The 24,064-nt window shown below is 45.1% G+C and overlaps 1 protein-coding gene across 9 annotated transcripts in view; it reads left to right on the forward strand.

Moving 5' to 3' along the window:
• rerea (arginine-glutamic acid dipeptide (RE) repeats a) overlaps positions 1-24,064 on the forward strand; it is a 366,496-nt gene that overhangs the window by 74,300 nt on the left and 268,132 nt on the right. The window contains exon 1 of one of the 9 annotated variants that reach the window (XM_082962257.1): positions 7,542-8,046. The exons of the other annotated variants lie outside the window; for them this stretch is intronic. The gene's annotated coding sequence lies outside the window, so the exon portion shown is untranslated. Of the gene's footprint in view, positions 1-7,541; positions 8,047-24,064 lie in introns of those variants that run through there. 9 annotated transcript variants of the gene reach the window in all.

A 24,064-nucleotide genomic window follows, 5' to 3' on the forward strand; every position in this document is an offset into this window, starting at 1 on the left:
TCTTTCAGTTGCCTTTTGGGCCAGTCTATGTTGTAATTAGTCTGGTAAGACTCTTTCAGTTGCCTTTTGGGCCAGTCTATGGTGTAATTAGTCTGGTAAGACTCTTTCAGTTGCCTTTTTGGGCCAGTCTGTGTTGTAATTAGTCTGGTAAGACTCTTTCAGTTGCCTTTTGGGCCAGTCTGTTGTAATTAGTCTGGTAAGACTCTTTCAGTTGCCTTTTTGGGCCAGTCTATGTTGTAATTAGTCTGGTAAGACTCTTTCAGTTGCCTTTTGGGCCAGTCTGTGTTGTAATTAGTCTGGTAAGACACCTTCCTGTCTCCTCCTCTCCCATCTGGATTTGTAAACGTGTAAAGTAGCGCTAAGACACCATGAAGGCTAAAAGGGCAGGAAGGACTTAAATGATGAATTGAAGCTTTCCCTGCCTGCCAAAAGAGAGGGCCTATCAGCAGAGACGGTGTACGTCAAATCAAATAAACGTTTACTGGTTGCGTATACAGATTTGCAGATGTTATCGCAGATGCAGCTAAATGCTTGTGTTTCCAGCTCCAACAGTGCAGTAATATCTAGCAATACAAAACAATACACACATCATCCAGAAAGTTAAAAGAAAGAAATGAAGAAATGTCGAATCCAATTAACAACCCAGCAGTGTGTTTAGCATGCTCTTTGTTCAGAGAGAGAATTAATATCATTCAGAGGAACCTTGACTTGACTTAAAATATTAAAAATATTGTCTGACTACACCTGGAAAACGAATTAATTGAAAGCTTATGTTAATACAAGTCCAATGGATAGGCCTACATCTGACTGGCTGTCTGACTGACTGACTGGCTGTCTCAAATGGCCCCCTCTTCTATATGTAATACACCATAAGGCTCTGGTCAAAGTAGTGCACTATATAGGGAATAGGGCTCTGGTCAAAGTAGTGCACTATATAGGGAATAGGGCTCTGGTCAAAGTAGTGCACTATATAGGGAATAGGGCTCTTGTCAAAGTAGTGCACTATATAGGGAATAGGGCTCTGGTCAAAGTAGTGCACTATATAGGGAATAGGGCTCTGGTCAAAGTAGTGCACTATATAGGGAATAGGGCTCTGGTCAAAGTAGTGCACTATATAGGGAATAGGGCTCTGGTCAAAGTAGTGCACTATATAGGGCTCTGGTCAAAGTAGTGCACTATATAGGGAATAGGGCTCTGGTCAAAGTAGTGCACTATATAGGGAATAGGGCTCTGGTCAAAGTAGTGCACTATATAGGGAATAGGGCTCTGGTCAAAGAGGATGGGAGAGAAGAGGGTGGGAGAGAAGAGAAGAGGATGGAAGAGAAGAGGGTGGGAGAGAAGAGAAGAGGATGGGAGAGAAGAGAAGAGGATGGGAGAGAAGAGGGTGGGAGAGAAGAGAAGAGGATGGGAGAGAAGAGAAGAGGATGGGAGAGAAGAGAAGAGGATGGGAGAGAAGAGAAGAGGATGGGAGAGAAGAGGGTGGGAGAGAAGAGAAGAGGGTGGGAGAGAAGAGAAGAGGATGGGAGAGAAGAGAGGAGGCTGGGAGAGAAGAGAGGAGGCTGGGAGAGAAGAGGGTGGGAGAGAAGAGAAGAGGGTGGGAGAGAAGAGGGTGGGAGAGAAGAGGGTGGGAGAGAAGGGGTGGGAGAGAAGAGAAGAGGATGGGAGAGAAGAGAGGAGGCTGGGAGAGAAGAGAGGAGGCTGGGAGAGAAGAGAGGAGGCTGGGAGAGAAGAGAGGAGGCTGGGAGAGAAGAGAGGAGGCTGGGAGAGAAGAGGGTGGGAGAGAAGAGGGTGGGAGAGAAGGGGTGGGAGAGAAGAGGGTGGGAGAGACATCAGAGGCTTTATTTTCCTCCAACACATGACTCAATCTTAACAAAGTAACAGTTTAAAGCTGCAATATGTAAAACTTTTTGGGCGACCTGCCTGAATTCACACAGAAATGTGAGTTACAGATCTGTCATTCTCGTTGAAAGCAAGTCTAAGAAACTGTATATATTTTTATATATGTGCTTTTCTATTGCTTCCCGTTCTTAAGTTTTGTTTTTGCGTCTTTTACTTTCGCTTTTGTACACCAGCTTCAAACACAATATTTTTTGGTTATGGAAAATATATTTCACAGCCGGTTTAGATGGTGCAATGATTCTCTACACTATACTTGCTTGTTTTGTCATAAACTGAAATTAGGTGAACTGTTACAATTGTAGCAACCAGGAAATGGAGTGATTTCTGCACAGTGCATCTTTAACTTGACAAGTAGCTACAACGTTATCATACAGTCACTCTGACTCCCAAATGGCCCCCTATTCCCTATATAGTGCACTACTTTAGACCAGAGCCCTATTCCCTATATAGTGCACTACTTTAGACCAGAGCCCTATTCCCTATATAGTGCACTACCAGAGCCCTATTCCCTATATAGTGCACTACCAGAGCCCTATTCCCTATATAGTGCACTACCAGAGCCCTATTCCCTATATAGTGCACTACCAGAGCCCTATTCCCTATATAGTGCACTACCAGAGCCCTATTCCCTATATAGTGCACTACCAGAGCCCTATTCCCTATATAGTGCACTACTTTTGACCAGAGCCCTATTCCCTATATAGTGCACTACTTTTGACCAGAGACCTTGGGGTCCTGGTCAAAAGTAGTGCACTATATGGGGAATAGGGTTGCCAGGCTACCCAGACTCCTATCTCCAGCCGAAACGCTACGTCCACGGACATTTTGTTTTGTTTCCTCAAAGAGTTTGGGTCTGACTGCCTGACCATTCACCGAATGCAAACACATTCGGGCCGTGTGATTAGTCTCAGAAACCAATGGGTTGAGTGTGAAGCAGCGTTTAAAAGTACGGAATTGGCTTTGATACGGTGATTTGGTTAGAGACGACCCAATCGCTGATGACTTTTTGTCACCACAAACGACATCACCTAAACAACATTGAATGATGACAGATCCATACTGAAGTATTTAGTGAATGACAGAGCTGGGAAAGGATTTTGTGTGAGTCGTCATATAAGGCAGTCAGACTAGACTCATCCATGTCACCTTTTCTGTTGTTTCAGCTATAGCTGACTTATTGTATTGCCAAGCAGCACTTTCTCTCTCTCTCCCTCTCTCTCTCTCCCTCCACTTCACCCTCTCTCTCTCTCTCTCTCTCTCTCTCTCTCTCTCTCTCTCTCTCCCTCCACTTCACCCTTCCTCTCTCTCTCTCTCTCTCTCTCTCTCTCTCTCTCTCTCTCTCCCTCTCGCCCTCCACTTCACCCTCCCTCTCTCTCTCCTTCTCTCCCTCTCTCTCTCCTTCTCTCCCTCTCTCCCTCCGCTTCGCCCTCTCGCCCTCTCCCTCCACTTCACCCTCCCTCTCTCTCTCCTTCTCTCCCTCTCTCTCTCCTTCTCTCCCTCTCTCCCTCCGCTTCGCCCTCTCGCCCTCTCCCTCCACTTCACTCTCCCTCTCTCTCCCTTTTGCCCTCTCTCTCCCTCCACTTCACCCTCTCTCTCGCTCTCCTCCCTCTCTCTCTCTCCCTCCACTTCACCCTCTCTCTCTCTCTCTCGCTCTCTCTCCTCCCTCTCCCTCTCTCCCTCCACTTCACCCTCTCCCTCTCTCCCCCCTACTTCACCCACTCCCTCTCCCCCCCTCTCCTCTCTCACCCCCCCCACCACCACCGAGTGAGGAGCATCTCCTTTAGGAGAGCTTGTTTTTCTCCAGTTTACACCATTTTGGTGCATCAGCCGCACTGCTTTTTGTTCAGTCATAATGTTCTAATGAGAATAAGAGAGTACAGATACACAATGTTGATGGCTGAAACACAGGGAATAAAATGACTGGTCTTTGCCACACACACACACACACACACACACGTCTGTTGAATTCTGTTTGTGACACTGTTGCTGGGTTTTATGTGGCTCCACTTAATGTCCATTTGTGTCTGAAGGATTTATTTGTAATATTGAAAAACGACAGTTGGTGTGAGTCTGTTTCTTACCGCTTGTGTATTTTAACTGGCTTCTATAAGATATTTTTTCCCCCCTGAATTCCACATGGAAATATAACACATATATATAATGTAGCATTTCTCTTTAATGTGTGTAAAAGCACAATCATGTTGATATTCACATCCACTGAATTCACAAAGTAACCTGTTTTCTTTACACGGGGGACGAGACGAGATGCAGTATAGGCCAGCCATCTACTCACTGCTCAGGGAGAAGGCATTGTGATGGGCTGCTGGAATAGATGTAGTCAGCTTCCCAGATGCATGCTGGGGCCTGGAGAATGTGGAGTGTGCTGCTTGTCTCTTTTCATTACCTAGTGCTTAATGGTGGCCAACCTGACAGAGTCATGTGGTAAACAGAGGAGCTGTGAAATCCTGGAGGAGGGAGGTGGGGGGGGGGGGGGGGGCATAAGGTAGTGAGAGAGCCAAGCCCTTTGTTAATTAGGCACCAAACAAAATAAAAACTGAACTGAACCAACAGGGAGGTTGTTCGTGTTTTTGCTACGGTCTGCCCAAATGAACACAACCCTGGTAGAAGAGCAATCCACAGCAGTCTCAGCGGTGTTTACCCTCACTCTGTCAATACCGTTTCAGGTCACACAAACCTACATAAAAGGCTAATGTTGTAAACTGAAACATGCCAGCTTTTTTGCGTTTTCTCACTTAAATGGTGAGATGGGCTATTGCTTGGTTGAATGCATCTGTTCATTGTGTTTGTATAGATGGAGGGAGGCTATGGGTTTGGTTTCTGCTCTATTTCTGAATTGTGCTTTGAAATGTAATCTCGATAGGGGAGTCACCCATGCATGTCACGCACTGTGAGGATGTCGGTGAAAGAGAGGGACTGTGTGTGGATTACAGAGGAGGGGTCTCTGGGAACAGTTTACCAGCTCTCTGGTGGATTATAGAGGAGGGGTCTCTGGGAACAGTTTACCAGCTCTCTGGTGGATTATAGAGGAGGGGACTCTGGGAACAGTTTACCAGCTCTCTGGTGGATTATAGAGGAGGGGTCTCTGGGAACAGTTTACCAGCTCTCTGGTGGATTATAGAGGAGGGGTCTCTGGGAACAGTTTACCAGCTCTCTGGTGGATTATAGAGGAGGGGTCTCTGGGAACAGTTTACCAGCTCTCTGGTGGATTATAGAGGAGGGGTCTCTGGGAACAGTTTACCAGCTCTCTGGTGGATTATAGAGGAGGGGTCTCTGGGAACAGTTTACCAGCTCTCTGGTGGATTATAGAGGAGGGGTCTCTGGGAACAGTTTACCAGCTCTCTGGTGGATTATAGAGGAGGGGTCTCTGGGAACAGTTTACCAGCTCTCTGGTGGATTATAGAGGAGGGGACTCTGGGAACAGTTTACCAGCTCTCTGGTGGATTATAGAGGAGGGGACTCTGGGAACAGTTTACCAGCTCTCTGGTGGATTATAGAGGAGGGGTCTCTGGGAACAGTTTACCAGCTCTCTGGTGGATTATAGAGGAGGGGTCTCTGGGAACAGTTTACCAGCTCTCTGGTGGATTATAGAGGAGGGGTCTCTGGGAACAGTTTACCAGCTCTCTGGTGGATTATAGAGGAGGGGTCTCTGGGAACAGTTTACCAGCTCTCTGGTGGATTATAGAGGAGGGGACTCTGGGAACAGTTTACCAGCTCTCTGGTGGATTATAGAGGAGGGGTCTCTGGGAACAGTTTACCAGCTCTCTGGTGGATTATAGAGGAGGGGACTCTGGGAACAGTTTACCAGCTCTCTGGTGGATTATAGAGGAGGGGACTCTGGGAACAGTTTACCAGCTCTCTGGTGGATTATAGAGGAGGGGACTCTGGGAACAGTTTACCAGCTCTCTGGTGGATTATAGAGGAGGGGACTCTGGGAACAGTTTACCAGCTCTCTGGTGGATTATAGAGGAGGGGACTCTGGGAACAGTTTACCAGCTCTCTGGTGGATTATAGAGGAGGGGACTCTGGGAACAGTTTACCAGCTCTCTGGTGGATTATAGAGGAGGGGTCTCTGGGCTGGGAGGGGTCAGAGGAGGGGTCTCTGGGCTGGGAGGGGTCAGAGGAGGGGACTCTGGGCTGGGAGGGGTCAGAGGAGGGGACTCTGGGCTGGGAGGGGTCAGAGGAGGGGTCTGTAGCATAATAAATGACCTCCACACACTAGTCAGTAGCTATTGATCTGCAGCGCTGCCTCTCTGTAGTGTCCATTTTGGACTATGGGGAGGGTTATTGCTTTGATTATGTTTGAGGAAATGAAATGACCTATTGTAAGGCATGTCTAATATGACTCAGTGCAGGGTGCAGCTTTGTTTTTCTATTTGGCTGGGGGGGGGGGGGGGGGGGATTTTCACATTTTAATGATAGGATTTAAAGTATGGACACCGGTACTGTTTCCTGGCTGAGAGTACTTAGCACCTCCTGAGCGAAGTGCCGGTCGGTCATAACATGTAAATATACATATAGAATCGGGAGAAGATGTTGGCGTCAGATGTACCCCAGCTGGAGGTGCAATGTGTTTTCTCCTTTAGATTGTGACGACAAACTCTGTAATCCACCAGAGAGCTGGTAAACTGTTCCCAGGATTTGTTATTTATGATTTATTTGTATATTTTTTAAACAACATCAAAGCAAAACATTGTATCCCTTGGAAGATAGGCAGAGGAACACTTCTATTTGATTAATTACTGTATTAAATCAAACCAAATGGCCTTGACAGACAAACATTACTGTTGGACTTGTCGATGGCAGCTCAACATTTTAGAAAAATGTCGGTCTTCTTCCCTCTGCCATTCTGAATGGGCTGGAGAGACTAATTAATTTATTATCTACAAATGCAAATGAGAGAGAATAGGCATTAAGCCAGAGATCCGCACGCACAGGATCCTAACATTACCTTCCGTGTATTTTACATCACGCCTCTGTCATCTCCATGTTTTGTTTTAAATGCTGATCATTAATCAAACACCATTATTGTAATCCTCTACTTCATATCCCCAGCACGTTGATTATAATACATGTTAACAGTAAACACGTAGGCTGTGAGTGGATGGCAGATGTATTTTAAATCTGTATATGGTTTAATAACAATAGTTTATTGTATTCATTAAGCAGGGCCGTGGTGTGAAGGGGGTTTATTGGTGTGCTGCTGTGTGTAACAGAGACAGGCTCGTCGGTATCATTACCGTGGAAGTGAACGTTTGATCTTACCGGGTAGTGACACATCACGTACTGGTGGTTGTACACTACATTAAGTTTGTTTTTGTTATTTCTTCTATAACACCATAATCCCCAACGGGTTACTATCAAAAAACCACCAACCTAACGTCCCTATTGTCGTTCCTCGTCTCTCCTTTGTCCCGACTCGACCGATCATTACAATCCTGCTGCTGTTTTTGTTCTGCTCGGTGTTTTAGTGTTGAAGAAGGGAGGGATGCTCCTAAACTAGTGTCTGGTTAAATAAAGACTAGGTCAGCCATGTGGATGCGTCTGGTGAACAGCTGAAGAGTGCTACAGCCTACAGAGACACGGAACGTGTAATGTGTGCATATGAAAGGGGGAGCGAGGAGGAGGAAGAGGAGGGGGGAGAGAGAGCGTGTGTGTGTGTGTGTGTGTGTGGAAAAAGGAAGCAGAGACTGAACGAACGGCGAACTCACTGATTTCCTACCTCCTGGAACTGGAACACTCAATCCAAACAATCTACTTTTATTTCTTCTCATACGCAGGATATCAAGGAGCTACTCCACCGCGGATAAACTGGGGGAACGGAGGCAAACCGTGTGTTTTCGGGAAAGGCTGCCTCGGCGATTATTACGTGATTACATGAGCAAAAGTGAGCCCAAGCAGGGCCGTCTTTTGTTGAGGCAAGTGGTCGTTTGCCTGTGTAGCAGACAGCCAGGCAGGCAGGCAGGCCAGGCAGCTAGAGGATAAAGTGTCTGCCTGATTATTGTTTCAAGCCTCTGGTTTCTTGGATTTGGCCCAGGACACGGAGTTTATTCGACGGGGTCATCCTTGGTGAGGATTGAAGTAGTTTGTAGCGGTTACTTTGGAACTGTACAGTCCTCAGACTGGCGGGTGAGTAGTTGAATACAACAAACGTGGATGGGGGTTGGAGGAGGAGGAGGAGGAGGAAGGGGGGATAAAGAGATTGAATGTTGGCGAGCTTTGGGACGAGTTTAAGGTGATTTTAAAAACACCAGTTACATTTATTTGGTCGTTGATTTTACTACAGGTGTTGGTTGCCATTTCTGATAATACAGTTAGAGTAGTTGGAAGGGGAAGCGTGTGACCTACAGTCATATGTTTCTGTATGTTGTAGCGAGCTGGAATCTGGCTGTCCCACTGGAGAGAACACACACTCAGCAAGCCCCAGGACTGTTCTTTTAACGGGGTTTAAACTGTTTCAGATTATTAGTACAAAAAAAAATGGCTACGATTATTATTATTATTATTAGGTTTACTAGCTAACTGATATGTAGGCAACTTTTGAAGTTTAAAGTTTTTCAACCAACTACAAATCATAAGTATTGACGTTTTCACAATGATCTAATTTGTAGACACACTGTGTGTGTGTCTGATGTGTGAAGAACAAATGAAACTGAGAAACTATTACTGTAATAAGCAAAGGGCCCAGCATTCTTTGGGGACTAGGGGGAGTCCCCTAACAGGCCTAAGTGTTGATGTAAAGTTTTAACATTGAACATTTGTTGTTTACACTTCATTGGAAGCAGGGTAGAGGTAGTAGGTTCATTGTAGAGCTGCTTTACCAGTTACATACTAAGATGGATAGTGATTTTATTTTCCCATACGAGGAAATGTAGTTTTTGCGGCTTTGTGTACATTAAAACATATCATCAAGCGTACAAAGACAAGACAATAAGTATGAGAACATGAAAGGTGTGATTCAGGGGCTTCCCCAGCCCAATACCGCAGTCTAGCTTTACTCCGTATAGTCCAAGGACCTGACTATGTTCTGTTTACAGGTGAATTGGCTCTGGGAGGCAAAACAGCCAAATACTCCCACCAAACGTGAATCGATTCTCAATTGCGATACTGTTCTTGAAACAACGTAAATCGCTCTACTTTTAATATCAAGTCAAAATAATTTCACAAATACAAAAAAGGGGAAACGGGGGGAAAAAAAATACCACTTACTGTTATAACTGCTTTTAACACAGTTGTAGCCAACTGTTTTTTTTCACTGACAACAGGTTTGTATTTCCTTGTCTCTTTTCCCATTTACACACAGGTGTTTGGAGACACAGATGGCTAATTAACACAGGTAGTCCACTCTGTCTTCCGTCTGTTTTCCGTAAACGAGCGCTGTAACATGGAAATACTGCCGCGTGGGAAGCCTAACCCTATAACTGTGTTTTTTATTTAACCTTTTTGTTTTATTGAAAGATAAAATCCTTATTCTTCCTAAACCGAATCGCAAGCGTCTTAACAAAACTCCCTCCGTACAGAAGACGCCTTCGTCCAATTATTGTTGTGTAATGGAATGGAGAGCCAGGATCAAGGGTAATTCATAATGGTGGTGAAGATGGACCAGTACATTAGACTCCCTCACAGCAGCCCTCCCTCCAGACTGACCTGTGGCCCCCAACACATGCAGCTTTGTCTCCCTCCAGACTGTGACCTGTGTGGTCCCCCAGCACATGCAGCTCTGTCTCCCTCCAGACTGTGACCTGTGTGGTCCCCCAGCACATGCAGCTCTGTCTCCCTCCAGACTGACCTGTGTGGCCCCCAACACATGCAGCTCTGTCTCCCTCCAGACTGTGACCTGTGTGGTCCCCAGCACATGTAGCTCTGTCTCCCTCCAGACTGTGACCTGTGTGGTCCCCAGCACATGCAGCTCTGTCTCCCTCCAGACTGTGACCTGTGTGGTCCCCCAGCACATGCAGCTCTGTCTCCCTCCAGACTGTGACCTGTGTGGTCCCCAGCACATGCAGCTCTGTCTCCCTCCAGACTGTGACCTGTGTGGCCCCCCAACACATGTAGCTCTGTCTCCCTCCAGACTGTGACCTGTGTGGCCCCCAGCACATGTAGCTCTGTCTCCCTCCAGACTGTGACCTGTGTGGTCCCCAGCACATGCAGCTCTGTCTCCCTCCAGACTGTGACCTGTGTGGCCCCCCAACACATGTAGCTCTGTCTCCCTCCAGACTGACCTGTGTGGCCCCCAACACATGTAGCTCTGTCTCCCTCCAGACTGACCTGTGTGGCCCCCCAACACATGCAGCTCTGTCTCCCTCCAGACTGTGACCTGTGTGGCCCCCCAGCACATGTAGCTCTGTCTCCCTCCAGACTGTGACCTGTGTGGCCCCCTGCACATGTAGCTCTGTCTCCCTCCAGACTGTGACCTGTGTGGTCCCCAACACATGCAGCTCTGTCTCCCTCCAGACTGTGACCTGTGTGGTCCCCAACACATGTAGCTCTGTCTCCCTCCCAGACTGTGACCTGTGTGGTCCTCAACACATGCAGCTCTGTCTCCCTCCAGACTGTGACCTGTGTGGCCCCCAACACATGCAGCTCTGTCTCCCTCCAGACTGTGACCTGTGTGGCCCCCAACACATGCAGCTCTGTCTCCCTCCAGACTGTGACCTGTGTGGCCCCCCAGCACATGTAGCTCTGTCTCCCTCCAGACTGTGACCTGTGTGGTCCCCAGCACATGTAGCTCTGTCTCCCTCCAGACTGTGACCGGTGTGGCCCCCAACACATGCAGCTCTGTCTCCCTCCAGACTGTGACCTGTGTGGTCCCCAGCACATGTAGCTCTGTCTCCCTCCAGACTGTGACCTGTGTGGTCCCCAGCACATGCAACTCTGTCTCCCTCCAGACTGTGACCTGTGTGGTCCCCCAGCACATGCAGCTCTGTCTCCCTCCAGACTGTGACCTGTGTGGCCCCCCAACACATGTAGCTCTGTCTCCCTCCAGACTGTGACCTGTGTGGCCCCCAGCACATGTAGCTCTGTCTCCCTCCACACTGTGACCTGTGTGGCCCCCCAGCACATGTAGCTCTGTCTCCCTCCAGACTGTGACCGGTGTGGTCCCCAGCACATGTAGCTCTGTCTCCCTCCAGACTGTGACCTGTGTGGCCCCCAGCACATGCAGCTGTCTCCCTCCAGACTGTGACCTGTGTGGTCCCCAGCACATGTAGCTCTGTCTCCCTCCAGACTGTGACCTGTGTGGCCCCCAGCACATGCAGCTCTGTCTCCCTCCAGACTGTGACCGGTGTGGCCCCCAGCACATGCAGCTCTGTCTCCCTCCAGACTGTGACCTGTGTGGCCCCCAGCACATGCAGCTCTGTCTCCCTCCAGACTGTGACCTGTGTGGCCCCCAGCACATGCAGCTCTGTCTCCCTCCAGACTGTGACCGGTGTGGCCCCCAGCACATGTAGCTCTGTCTCCCTCCAGACTGTGACCTGTGTTGTCCCCCAGCACATGTAGCTCTGTCTCCCTCCAGACTGTGACCGGTGTGGTCCCCCAGCACATGTAGCTCTCTCCTTGCTGTAGGGCAGAGAAAGAAATGTTGGGGGTGGGGTGAAGCCTGGGATTTGAACCAGAGTATTAGGTCAGGCCTAGACAACAGTATTTGTCTTTATATTGTTATCTGGGGTGTAATCATTAGTCCAAACCTTAGCAAACCGGTGCAAACTGAAAACGTTTTGCTACCCAAAAAACCATTTTTTATTTACGTAGGTCCCCTCTCTGTTTTGCTTCCTAGTGAACACACCATGGATGTCGGTCATAGAATAGAAGGGGAAATTATTGAACATAGGATTTGAACATAGGCCTACGTCAATGGATTTGAACCAGACAACGGCAGTATTTCTCTCGTCCTGTAGTAGACGGCAGCCATCTTATCTGATGGTTATGTATAGGCCAGGCCTACTAGGAAGAGGAAGTGATTGTTTGTTTACTTAAAGCACTGAAAATGGTCATACTGTACACATACATGTGACTAGAGTGAAGTCAGTAGGTTGAACCGCCAGGCTATTTGGATATACTGAATGACTAGGCCTCATAGTATAAAGATTGCTTTTAGATTAGTTATTAATCAAATCAAGCTATGTCTGCCATTTTGTCTAGAAATCACTGTCTCATAAGTCATTTGTTTAAATGTTTTTTTTTTTTTTTACGTGTGTCCACATGAACTCTGACGTTAATGAGGTAGTCTAGGAGATGGTCTTGGCAGTGTGTCCATATGAACTCTGTAATGTTAATGAGGTAGTCTAGGAGATGGTCTTGGCAGTGTGTCCATATGAACTCTGTAATGTTAATGAGGTAGTCTAGGAGATGGTCTTGGCAGTGTGTCCGTATGAACTCTGTAATGTTAATGAGGTAGTCTAGGAGATGGTCTTGGCAGTGTGTCCGTATGAACTCTGTAATGTTAATGAGGTAGTCTAGGAGATGCTCTTGGCAGTGTGTCCGTATGAACTCTGTAATGTTAATGAGGTAGTCTAGGAGATGGTCTTGGCAGTGTGTCCATATGAACTCTGTAATGTTAATGAGGTAGTCTAGGAGATGCTCTTGGCAGTGTGTCCATATGAACTCTGTAATGTTAATGAGGTAGTCTAGGAGATGGTCTTGGCAGTGTGTCCATATGAACTCTGTAATGTTAATGAGGTAGTCTAGGAGATGGTCTTGGCAGTGTGTCCGTATGAACTCTGTAATGTTAATGAGGTAGTCTAGGAGATGGTCTTGGCAGTGTGTCCGTATGAACTCTGACGTTAATGAGGTAGTCTAGGAGATGGTCTTGGCAGTGTGTCCGTATGAACTCTGTAATGTTAATGAGGTAGTCTAGGAGATGGTCTTGGCAGTGTGTCCATATGAACTCTGACGTTAATGAGGTAGTCTAGGAGATGGTCTTGGCAGTGTGTCCACATGAACTCTGACGTTAATGAGGTAGTCTAGGAGATGGTCTTGGCAGTGTGTCCATATGAACTCTGTAATGTTAATGAGGTAGTCTAGGAGATGGTCTTGGCAGTGTGTCCATATGAACTCTGTAATGTTAATGAGGTAGTCTAGGAGATGGTCTTGGCAGTGTGTCCGTATGAACTCTGTAATGTTAATGAGGTAGTCTAGGAGATGGTTTTGGCAGTGTGTCCGTATGAACTCTGTAATGTTAATGAGGTAGTCTAGGAGATGGTCTTGGCAGTGTGTCCGTATGAACTCTGTAATGTTAATGAGGTAGTCTAGGAGATGGTCTTGGCAGTGTGTCCGTATGAACTCTGACGTTAATGAGGTAGTCTAGGAGATGGTCTTGGCAGTGTGTCCATATGAACTCTGTAATGTTAATGAGGTAGTCTAGGAGATGGTCTTGGCAGTGTGTCCGTATGAACTCTGTAATGTTAATGAGGTAGTCTAGGAGATGCTCTTGGCAGTGTGTCCACATGAACTCTGTAATGTTAATGAGGTAGTCTAGGAGATGGTCTTGGCAGTGTGTCCGTATGAACTCTGACGTTAATGAGGTAGTCTAGGAGATGGTCTTGGCAGTGTGTCCGTATGAACTCTGACGTTAATGAGGTAGTCTAGGAGATGGTCTTGGCAGTGTGTCCGTATGAACTCTGTAATGTTAATGAGGTAGTCTAGGAGATGGTCTTGGCAGTGTGTCCACATGAACTCTGTAATGTTAATGAGGTAGTCTAGGAGATGGTCTTGGCAGTGTGTCCGTATGAACTCTGACGTTAATGAGGTAGTCTAGGAGATGGTCTTGGCAGTGTGTCCGTATGAACTCTGACGTTAATGAGGTAGTCTAGGAGATGGTCTTGGCAGTGTGTCCGTATGAACTCTGACGTTAATGAGGTAGTCTAGGAGATGGTCTTGGCAGTGTGTCCGTATGAACTCTGTAATGTTAATGAGGTAGTCTAGGAGATGGTCTTGGCAGTGTGTCCGTATGAACTCTGTAATGTTAATGAGGTAGTCTAGGAGATGGTCTTGGCAGTGTGTCCACATGAACTCTGTAATGTTAATGAGGTAGTCTAGGAGATGGTCTTGGCAGTGTGTCCGTATGAACTCTGTAATGTTAATGAGGTAGTCTAGGAGATGGTCTTGGCAGTGTGTCCGTATGAACTCTGTAATGTTAATGAGGTAGTCTAGGAGATGCTCTTGGCAGTGTGTCCGTATGAACTCTGTAATGTTAATGAGGTAGTCTAGGAGATGGTCTTGGCAGTGTGTCCATATGAACTCTGTAATGTTAATGAGGTAGTCTAGGAGATGGTCTTGGCAGTGTGTCCGTATGAACTCTGACGTTAATGAGGTAGTCTAGGAGATGGTCTTGGCAGTGTGTCCGTATGAACTCTGTAATGTTAATGAGGTAGTCTAGGAGATGGTCTTGGCAGTGTGTCCATATGAACTCTGTAATGTTAATGATTTCATAGTTAATCTAGTAGCTGATCTTGGCAGTGTGTCTCCAGGCACACAGTGTTTCCTGTGGTACAGCAAGTCACATTGTCTGTGTCCCCTTGTTAGCCTGCTAACTGAACAGTGACCTCTAGCAGTCTGTCTAGCTGAATGATTCTGATGTGATTCATCCACTGGAGAGGAAGGAGGAGACCACTGAGTGCTGCCCTAATGGGGACCCTATTCCCTTTATAGTGCACTACTTTTGACCAGGGCCTATAGGGTTCTGGTCAAAAGTAGTGCACTATATCGGGCCCTCAAACTCAACTCTTGACCTCAAAGCAAGTTCCACAGCGGGTTTTTTTTTTCTCTCTGCATTGTTCCCACAGCTGAATCGGGGACTGATTTTAGACCTGCGACACCAGGTGGATGCAATTTAATGATCAGGTAGAACAGAAAAGCAGCAGGCTCCAGACCTGATAGAGGGAACAGGGGGCCTGTTTGGGGAACACCCACTGCTTGGCTAACTAATGCCTAGCACAAGGGATATAGTCTCTAGCGATAATGGATATAGGGAATCAAGTACACTTCCTGTATTGTATTTTGTACACGTTACAAAGTATTTTATTTGTAGCTTTTTGGTGGCAGCGGTGGTGGGATCTATCAAGTGTAAAAATGTGTCTGTTGATCTTTAACTATCTTGAGTTCAAAGGTACATAGATGACTGACAGAAGTTACCCACAGTCCCTAGTTCCCCCGTCCTGCTTTACTGCATCACTACACTACCCTTGTGTACTAGCTCCACCATTAAAATGATGGACCATTTCCTCTCTAATTCAATTGAGTGTAGTGAAACTAACCGGATGAGGCCTGACCTCTGGGGACAACATGGAGGGTTCAAAGTAGGGCGATATGGCCTAAAAAAAAAATCCCATCTTGATTTTTTTTTCTCTAAATAAGTTTTGTACAATTTAAAAGTCAAATACACTGCCTTTCGAACGGTCAGAAATAATCTAATGAATTCAGGGCTTGTCAAATTATACCTAGGCTAAATATAAGCCTTCAACAACCATAAGACCCACAAATTATTTAATCAAAATAGTTTTGCTAATGTATTAAAAATAAAAAACGGATACCTTATTTACATAAGTATTCATACCCTTTGCTATGAGCCTCGAAATTGAGCTCTGCGGCATCCTGTTTCCATTCATCATCAAAATACCATCTCTGCAGCACACCACCAATAAGGCCTTTATGGTAGAGTGGCCAGACGGAAGCCACTCCTCAGTAAAAGGCACATGACAGCCCACTTGGAGTTTGCCAAAAGGCACCTAAAGACTCTGACCATGAGAAACAAGATTCTCTGTTCTGATGAAACCAAGATCGAACTATTCGGCCTGAATGCCAAGCGTCATGTCTGGAGGAAACCTGGAACCATCCCTACTGTGAAGCATGGTGGCGGTGGCAGCATGCTGTGGTTATGTTTTTCAGCAGCAGGGACTGGGAGACTAGTCAGGATCGAGGGAAAGATGAACGTTGCAAGGTACAGAGATCATTGATGAAAACCTTCTCCAGAGCGCTCAGGACCTCAGACTGGGTCGAAGGTTCACCTTCCAACAGGACAACGACCCTAAGCACACAGCCAAGACAACACAGGAGTGGCTTAGGGACAAGTCTCTGAATGTCCTTGAGAGGCCCAGCCGGAGCCCGCACTTGAACCCAATCGAACAACTCTGGAGAGACCTGAAAATAGCTGTGCAGTGACGCTCCCCATCCAACCTGACAGAGCTTGAGAGGATCTGCAGAGAAGGATGGGAGAAACTCCCCAAATACAGGTGTGCCAAGCTTGTACCCAAGAAGACTCGGGCTATAATCGTTGCCAAATGTGCTTCAACAAAGTACTGAGTCTGAATACTTATGTAAATGTGAAATTTCAACTTTTAGTTTTTAATAAATGTGCAAAAAAAATTAAACCCTGTTTTTGCTTTGTAATTATGGGGTATTGTGATGTCATTATGGGGTATTGTGATGTCATTATGGGGTATTGTGATGTCATTATGGGGTATTGTGTGTAGATTAATGAGTGGGGAAAAAATATTTAATCTATTTTAGAATAAGGTTGTAATGTAACAATGTGAAAAAAGTCAAAGGGTCAGAATACTTTCCGAACCCACTGTAGGAATCTTTACATTTCAAGTTTAGCCAACGTGGATCTATTTGCTAGCATACATGGTTGAACAGTTTAATTGCTATGAACACTTCTGTCTCCAACTGTTTTGAACAGCATGCTAGCGTACCTTGTTGTTCAGAATGATAGCAAGTTGCCAATTCCTTTTATATAGTTGTGTTTTTGGCTGATTGCACATTTATAAACCAGACTTAGACAGCTGGTATAACAGTCTTTGGCTAAAATACTGCTATTGGTACATGGTACCGCAATGCCACGCACATTTTCCACAATCAATGTTAATTGATACTCCCGTTTTAGATGCGTTTGCTCTGCGAGCAATTACATTTTTCTAACGATACACTTTTATAGTAAAAATAATGTCTCAATGTGTTTGGTGTTCTTGTTGAACCAGACCTCAAATGCAAATAGCGAATTGAAACATCTTGTCAGAGAGGAAGAAGTGATCTCTCATCTTTGTTGTGTGAGTGGCAGGGGGAGGGGCCTGGTGTGTATACAGAGAGGAAGAGACTAAGTGAGAGGTTTCACTCTCACCAAAATATGTCCAAAATAAGCCCAATGTGTCATCTGCATTTCCCGCCTTTGGGGAAAACGGCTATATACAGATCTCTGGTGTAAATGGGAAGGTGCACACAGCACAGAAGGAGCAAAGGAGACGAGACCAGGAAGACATGAGAACCAGCGGACATAAACGCTCATTAAAAAAGACAACGTGATTCTTGATATACAGGCGTTTGGAAAATCGAGCAAAAAACAACTCATTCAAATGAATCAAATGAATTGTATATATATTGCCCAGCCCTAGGTCAAAGTGTTTTCTTCTCAGAAACCCAAGTGGTTTTAACACACATTTTAGAGTTGTCATAGTCAGCTCTATGCTATCCTATGTGTGTGTTAAACAGTGTGATAATTGTCTTATGTTCATTGGATTGAAACTATATATATATATATATATTCCTTACTTAAACTATGCTGACTTGTCTATTCACATAGCAACACCTACAGCTTAGTAAGCACATTCCCAGTAACAACACCTCTTACTATAAACAGAGTTTATAGACCTAGATGTCTAGACATTCACACGCGCGCACGCACATTCACACACACACACAGAGAGAGAGAGCGATTCCTCATAAAGTGGGTAGTTATAACAGCTTGGTTCACTAACTGCTGGGAGGCAGCTAGATGAACGTTGACAGGGCATTTAGAGTAACATTATTTAACCCATAAAAGAGTTTAACCCAGAGCAGGGGGGGGGGGGGGGGGGGGGGGGGTGTTCTACAAAGCTAAATGGAATTGTTTTTAAGAAAGTCATATCAAGGATCATTTTGCTATTTGATTTCGAATTTTATTAAGACCCCTTGAAGTATCAAACATTTGGTACAAAAATATATATATTTCATGTAAAAAAAGAAGTGGGGGCCTTACTGCTATTAGCCCATAAAAGCATTGAATAACACATTCACTACATGGAACAGTCCAACCCCCCCCCCCCCCCCCCCCCCCCCCAAAAAAAAAGTTTGTTCTGAAGTGTCTGTCCTATATCTGTGATGTAAGATCAGAAAAAGAAATACAAATTCTACATGTATTTCGCCCCGTTTTTTTCTCACTAAACAATCTCCAATAATACTTTCGTAAAAATTTGCAGCCGGTACCGTGGGACCTTTAAGACGAGTCTTGTGAGGCCTGTGGGCGTACTAGAGCAAAACCACTGACATGTACGTGTTTGTAAGAGTCACCTTTCCACGGAGGGGTCATATTAATGTGTGTAGCCCAAACCGTTTGGAAACTACAGACAGAAGTTGGTAGATGGGCTGTACCGACTTCAGACAAGTCCCAAGATGCATGTGGGGGGTGGGGGTCTTAGAGCAAAACAGAGAACATCTAGGAAATCTCTCATGGTCTGACAAACACCGTTCTAGCTCTGTCACCGCAGACGTGGCCGATTTGAGACCCATCTAATGCAGATATCGCTAGTTTATACAAACTGATTTTTTACAGGGAGTTCTGAATTACTATTTATGCTAATTCGATTTCCAGAGGGGGGGGGGGGGGGGGCAGCCATCGACCTTGAGGCGTTTTAATCTGTTTGTACACTCGCTTTCTTTTTAACCAAGACCCGTTTAGAGCTACGATAAGGGATTCCTGACTGACCTACCACCCGTTCTCTTCTCTTTGTTTTCTAAATGTGGATATAATGCTGGTTCAGTTGTTCTCACCAGTAGAATGTTCCGTCAGCCAACCAGAAGAGAGAATGTCTTTGTGTGTGTGTGTGTTGGTTTTTGAACAGCGTGATGTAACACTTTCTTTACTTCTCTCTTGATTTTTATTTTTAATTTTTTTTTTCTCAATTAATTGACTCATCTCAGTAAGAGGGCTTTTCCCATCTGTCTGTCAGTGGCTTTGGGATGGCTTACATTTCTTCCAGCTCTGCGGTTCATATGGTGCATCCCAAATGGCACCCTATTGGTCCTGGTAAAAGTAGTACACTATATAGGGAATAGGGCTATGGTCAAAAGTAGTACACTATATAGGGAATAGTGCTCTGATGTAAAGTAGTGCACTATATAGGGAATAGGGCTGTAGTATAAAGTAGTGCACTATATAGGGAATAGGGTGCCATCTGGGGCGCTCTGCTGCCTTCTTTAGAGGTGGACTGTAGTAGTAATGGCCAATTCAATATGTTATAAAAAAAATATATATATTTGGTTTTGATACCTAAAGGGGTCCTAAAATTCTAAACCAAATAGCTAAATGATCCATAGTATGCATATCTTAAAACAATTCCATTTTAAAACAAGGTATCATTATTTAGATCAGGGATGGGCAACTGTAGGCCCGACAGTAACCGAATACACAAGGTGGATTTCCAAATTTTGGTTGTGCATCAGCAATCACTCAATTACCTAACCTAAAACTTACCTCACCGTAACTATTTTAAATGTCGACTTCAGTGGTGTCGGGCACGTTCCAAGGATTCCGGATAGCACAGACCATGAGAGTACATTATGACAAGTACAAGCTAGCTGTTCATCATGACAATGTTTTCTTACAGAACCCATATGTCCATTACACTGTTATTGTATACAAAATGTATTGGCGGTCCATTTCAACCACAAATAGCATGTGCTGATGCCTGTAAACGTTTATGCAGGAAAATTATTGCCGTACTGGTTTTAGTCACACGCTCTAATTTAGCTAGTAAACGTTAGCTACTTATCTCGTCATAAAGGCAAGCACATGGCCTGAATAATATGTCTGTGCCAACTGCAGATTGCATATTTCAGAAAAGCTAATTCAATAAGCACACTAGCTAACATAACATACCCAGTAACAGTTTACACTTCGGCAGCAGTCCAGTGTTGGTACATAAGTAGCATAGATTGCTAACTAGCTAAGCTAACTACCTTGTTGGGCTAGACAGCTAAGCTAACTACCTTGTTGGGCTAGACAGCTAAGCTAACTACCTTGTTGGGCTAGACAGCTAAGCCAACTACCTTGTTGTGCTAGACAGCTAAGCTAACTACCTTGTTGTGCTAGACAGCTAAGCTAACTACCTTGTGGGCTAGACAGCTAAGCTAACTACCTTGTTGGGCTGGACAGCTAAGCTAACTACCTTGTTGGGCTAGACAGCTAAGCTAACTACCTTGTTGGGCTAGACAGCTAAGCTAACTACCTTGTTGGGCTAGACAGCTAAGCTAACTACCTTGTGGGCTAGACAGCTAAGCTAACTACCTTGTGGGCTGGACAGCTAAGCTAACTACCTTGTTGGGCTGGACAGCTAAGCTAACTACCTTGTTGGGCTAGACAGCTAAGCTAACTACCTTGTTGGGCTAGACAGCTAAGCTAACTACCTTGTTGGGCTAGACAGCTAAGCTAACTACCTTGTTGGGCTAGACAGCTAAGCTAACTACCTTGTTGGGCTAGACAGCTAAGCTAACTACCTTGTTGGGCTAGACAGCTAAGCTAACTACCTTGTTGGGCTAGACAGCTAAGCTAACTACCTTGTTGGCTGGACAGCTAAGCTAACTACCTTGTTGGGCTAGACAGCTAAGCTAACTACCTTGTTGGGCTAGACAGCTAAGCTAACTACCTTGTTGGGCTAGACAGCTAAGCTAACTACCTTGTTGGGCTAGACAGCTAAGCTAACTACCTTGTTGGGCTAGACAGCTAACATTAAGGAAGTGAGAATATGATGAGGACAGTGCTGATTGCTTTTGGTGAAGTGTATTTTTGATGATTTATTTATACAAGTACGCTGACTGTGCCGAGCAACTCACCGTCAAACCACCATTGCTACTCCCTCTCACGTTGAACATCCTAAATGAACGCTGCTAAATGAATATAGGGGAAACACGGAATGTCACAGAGCCTGTAACGTCCCTGCTGTTTCCACGTCCTAACCATTACGATGACAGCTCCTCTGACACCATTTTACACCACCATTACTAGAGAGAGAAAAATGGCTAGCCTCTCAATCATCTCTCTAGAAGTACTATACTATCATGGCTATGAAATGTAGCCCCCTCCCTCCCCTCTATGAATTGTAACCCCCCCTCCCCTCTAGGAAATGTAACCCCCCCTATGAAATGTACCCCTCCTATGACAGGTAATCCCCCTCTAGGAAATGTAACCCCCCCTATGACAGGTAATTCCCCCCCTATGAAATGTACCCCTCCTATGACAGGTAATCCCCGCTCTATGAAATGTAACCCCCCCCTATGACAGATAATCCCCCCTCTATGAAATGTAACCCCCCCATGACAGGTAATCCCCCCTCTAGGAAATGTAATCCCCCCCTATGAAATGTACCCCTCCTATTACAGGTAATCCCCGCTCTATGAAATGTAACCCCCCCTATGACAGGTAATCCCCCCTCTAGGAAATGTAACCCCCCCCATGACAGGTAATCCCCCCTCTATGAAATGTAATCCCCCCATGACAGGTAACCCCCCCTATGAAATGTAATCCCCCCCTATGAAATGTACCCCTCCTATGACAGGTAATCCCCGCTCTAGGAAATGTAACCCCCCCTATGACAGGTAATCCCCCCCTATGAAATGTAATCCCCCCCCTATGAAATGTACACCTCCTATGACAGGTAATCCCCGCTCTAGGAAATGTAAACCCCCCCCTATGACAGGTAATCCCCCCCCTATGAAATGTACTCCTCCTATGACAGGTAATCCCCGCTCTAGGAAATGTAACCCCCCACCCCTATGACAGGTAATCCCCCCCTATGAAATGTACCCCTCCTATGACAGGTATCCCTCCCATGAAATGTGCTAGAGAATAAAACTGTGACTTCTCTTGGGCTTTAATTAATGTAAGGTTGTATTTTCCTATAGAGACAGTCTAGTATTAACTGCTTTACTGCTGCTAGACTGCACAGCCAACCACACCCAAATACAGACTGTCATTTGTTGTTACACAGCTCAAATGATATTGTTAGTGATGCAGGAGATTAACTGTGTGTGTGTGTGCTCTCGCTGGGTTCATGTGTATTTTGCGTCTCTGAGTGTTTGCTAGAGGAACGAGCAAGCAGTTTGTGTGTTGTAGCATAGGCTGTACATAAGCAAATTGTTCTTTGTTACGTTGTTGTACACTACACAAGCATTGTACATAGCATTGTTTATGTACAATACATCATCAGGAGTAGAAACAAACAACCAAATGATGCCTTCTAAACTGCTAGCAGGGATGCTAACAGGGCTAGCGTACCACACCACTGCTACACGCTGTGCTTTCATTTCCTATCTTAGCAAGTAAGCATTTAATGTGTATCACAGCTTTATTTATGCATGGAATCTACTGTTAAGACTGAATTATACATTACCCTCATATATAATGCAGCAACCCATATTCCTTAATGATTAGTTATCGGGCCCAGGCAGAGTGGGAATATTTAAATGAATCAGCCCATATTCCTTAATGATTAGTTACCGGGCCCAGGCAGAGTGGGAATATTTAAATGAATCAGCCCATATTCCTTAATGATTAGTTACCGGGCCCAGGCAGAGTGGGAATATTTAATGAATCAGCCCATATTCCTTAATGATTAGTTACCGGGCCCAGGCAGAGTGGGAATATTTAATGAATCAGCCCATATTCCTTAATGATTAGTTACCGGGCCCAGGCAGAGTGGGAATATTTAAATGAATCAGCCCATATTCCTTAATGATTAGTTACCGGGCCCAGGCAGAGTGGGAATATTTAATGAATCAGCCCATATTCCTTAATGATTAGTTACCGGGCCCAGGCAGAGTGGGAATATTTAATGAATCAGCCCATATTCCTTAATGATTAGTTACTGGGCCCAGGCAGAGTGGGAATATTTAATGAATCAGCCCATATTTCTTAATGATTAGTTACTGGGCCCAGGCAGAGTGGGAATATTTAATGAATCAGCCCATATTCCTTAATGATTAGTTACTGGGCCCAGGCAGAGTGGGAATATTTAATGAATCAGCCCATATTCCTTAATGATTAGTTACCGGGCCCAGGCAGAGTGGGAATATTTAATGAATCAGCCCATATTCCTTAATGATTAGTTACCGGGCCCAGGCAGAGTGGGAATATTTAAATGAATCAGCCCATATTCCTTAATGATTAGTTACTGGGCCCAGGCAGAGTGGGAATATTTAAATGAATCAGCCCATATTCCTTAATGATTAGTTACCGGGCCCAGGCAGAGTGGGAATATTTAATGAATCAGCCCATATTCCTTAATGATTAGTTACTGGGCCCAGGCAGAGTGGGAATATTTAATGATACATTTACTTCATTGATCTCCGCTTCTGTTTAACCAATTGTTTTGCAAAGCTTAATTTTGTCCCACTTAGCAGTTAGGGTTATTCTTTAGTTGAAGGATAATTATCACTGGTTTGTGTTTGTTTTTAAATGTGCCATCTTAAGGACTGTGTAGCCTAGTCAGCCTTGTGGATTCAATGAAATATCGACCTTTCCATTTGAGAATGCTGAGCTCAGTATGAGCAGCGTAGGTGTTTTAATACAGACAGTTGTTTTCAGTATTCTCTCTTCCTATGTTTCCTATGTTTCCCATCTCCCTCTTGTCCATGTGTTCGTTGAGCAGTCTTATCCATATAGACGTAGACAATTCAAATGAGAAGATATAGCATTTTCTTTTCTGGACCCACAATGACCACGTATCCACACACACACACCACGGTCCCTGGTCAAGAGTAATGACTGTAGCAGTGAGTATAGCTGAGTGGGTGTTGTATAGAAACTACACTGTCGCTGTAGATCCATACGCCTGTTTAGTACTACTGTCTAAAAGCAGTGGTCACCAACCTTTTTTCTGATTTTAAGATTTCAACAAAAAGAAGCAGGCCATGATCTACTGCTCAGAATTATGTTTTAAACATGACTGTAACATTTAACCTAATTAAAAAATAACATTCTGTAGGAATGAGGTTTGTGCAGTAGGTCTAATACATTATCACAGCATATTGACTATGCTTGGCCTGTCAGTGTTGTTCTTCTCAGACCCATATTAAATACATTATCACAGCATATTGACTATGCTTGGCCTGTCAGTGTTAT

The sequence above is a fragment of the Salmo salar genome, chromosome 15 (assembly GCF_965601325.2).
Source record: "Salmo salar chromosome 15, fSalSal1, whole genome shotgun sequence".
In the NCBI taxonomy this organism is placed as follows: Eukaryota; Metazoa; Chordata; class Actinopteri; order Salmoniformes; family Salmonidae; genus Salmo; species Salmo salar.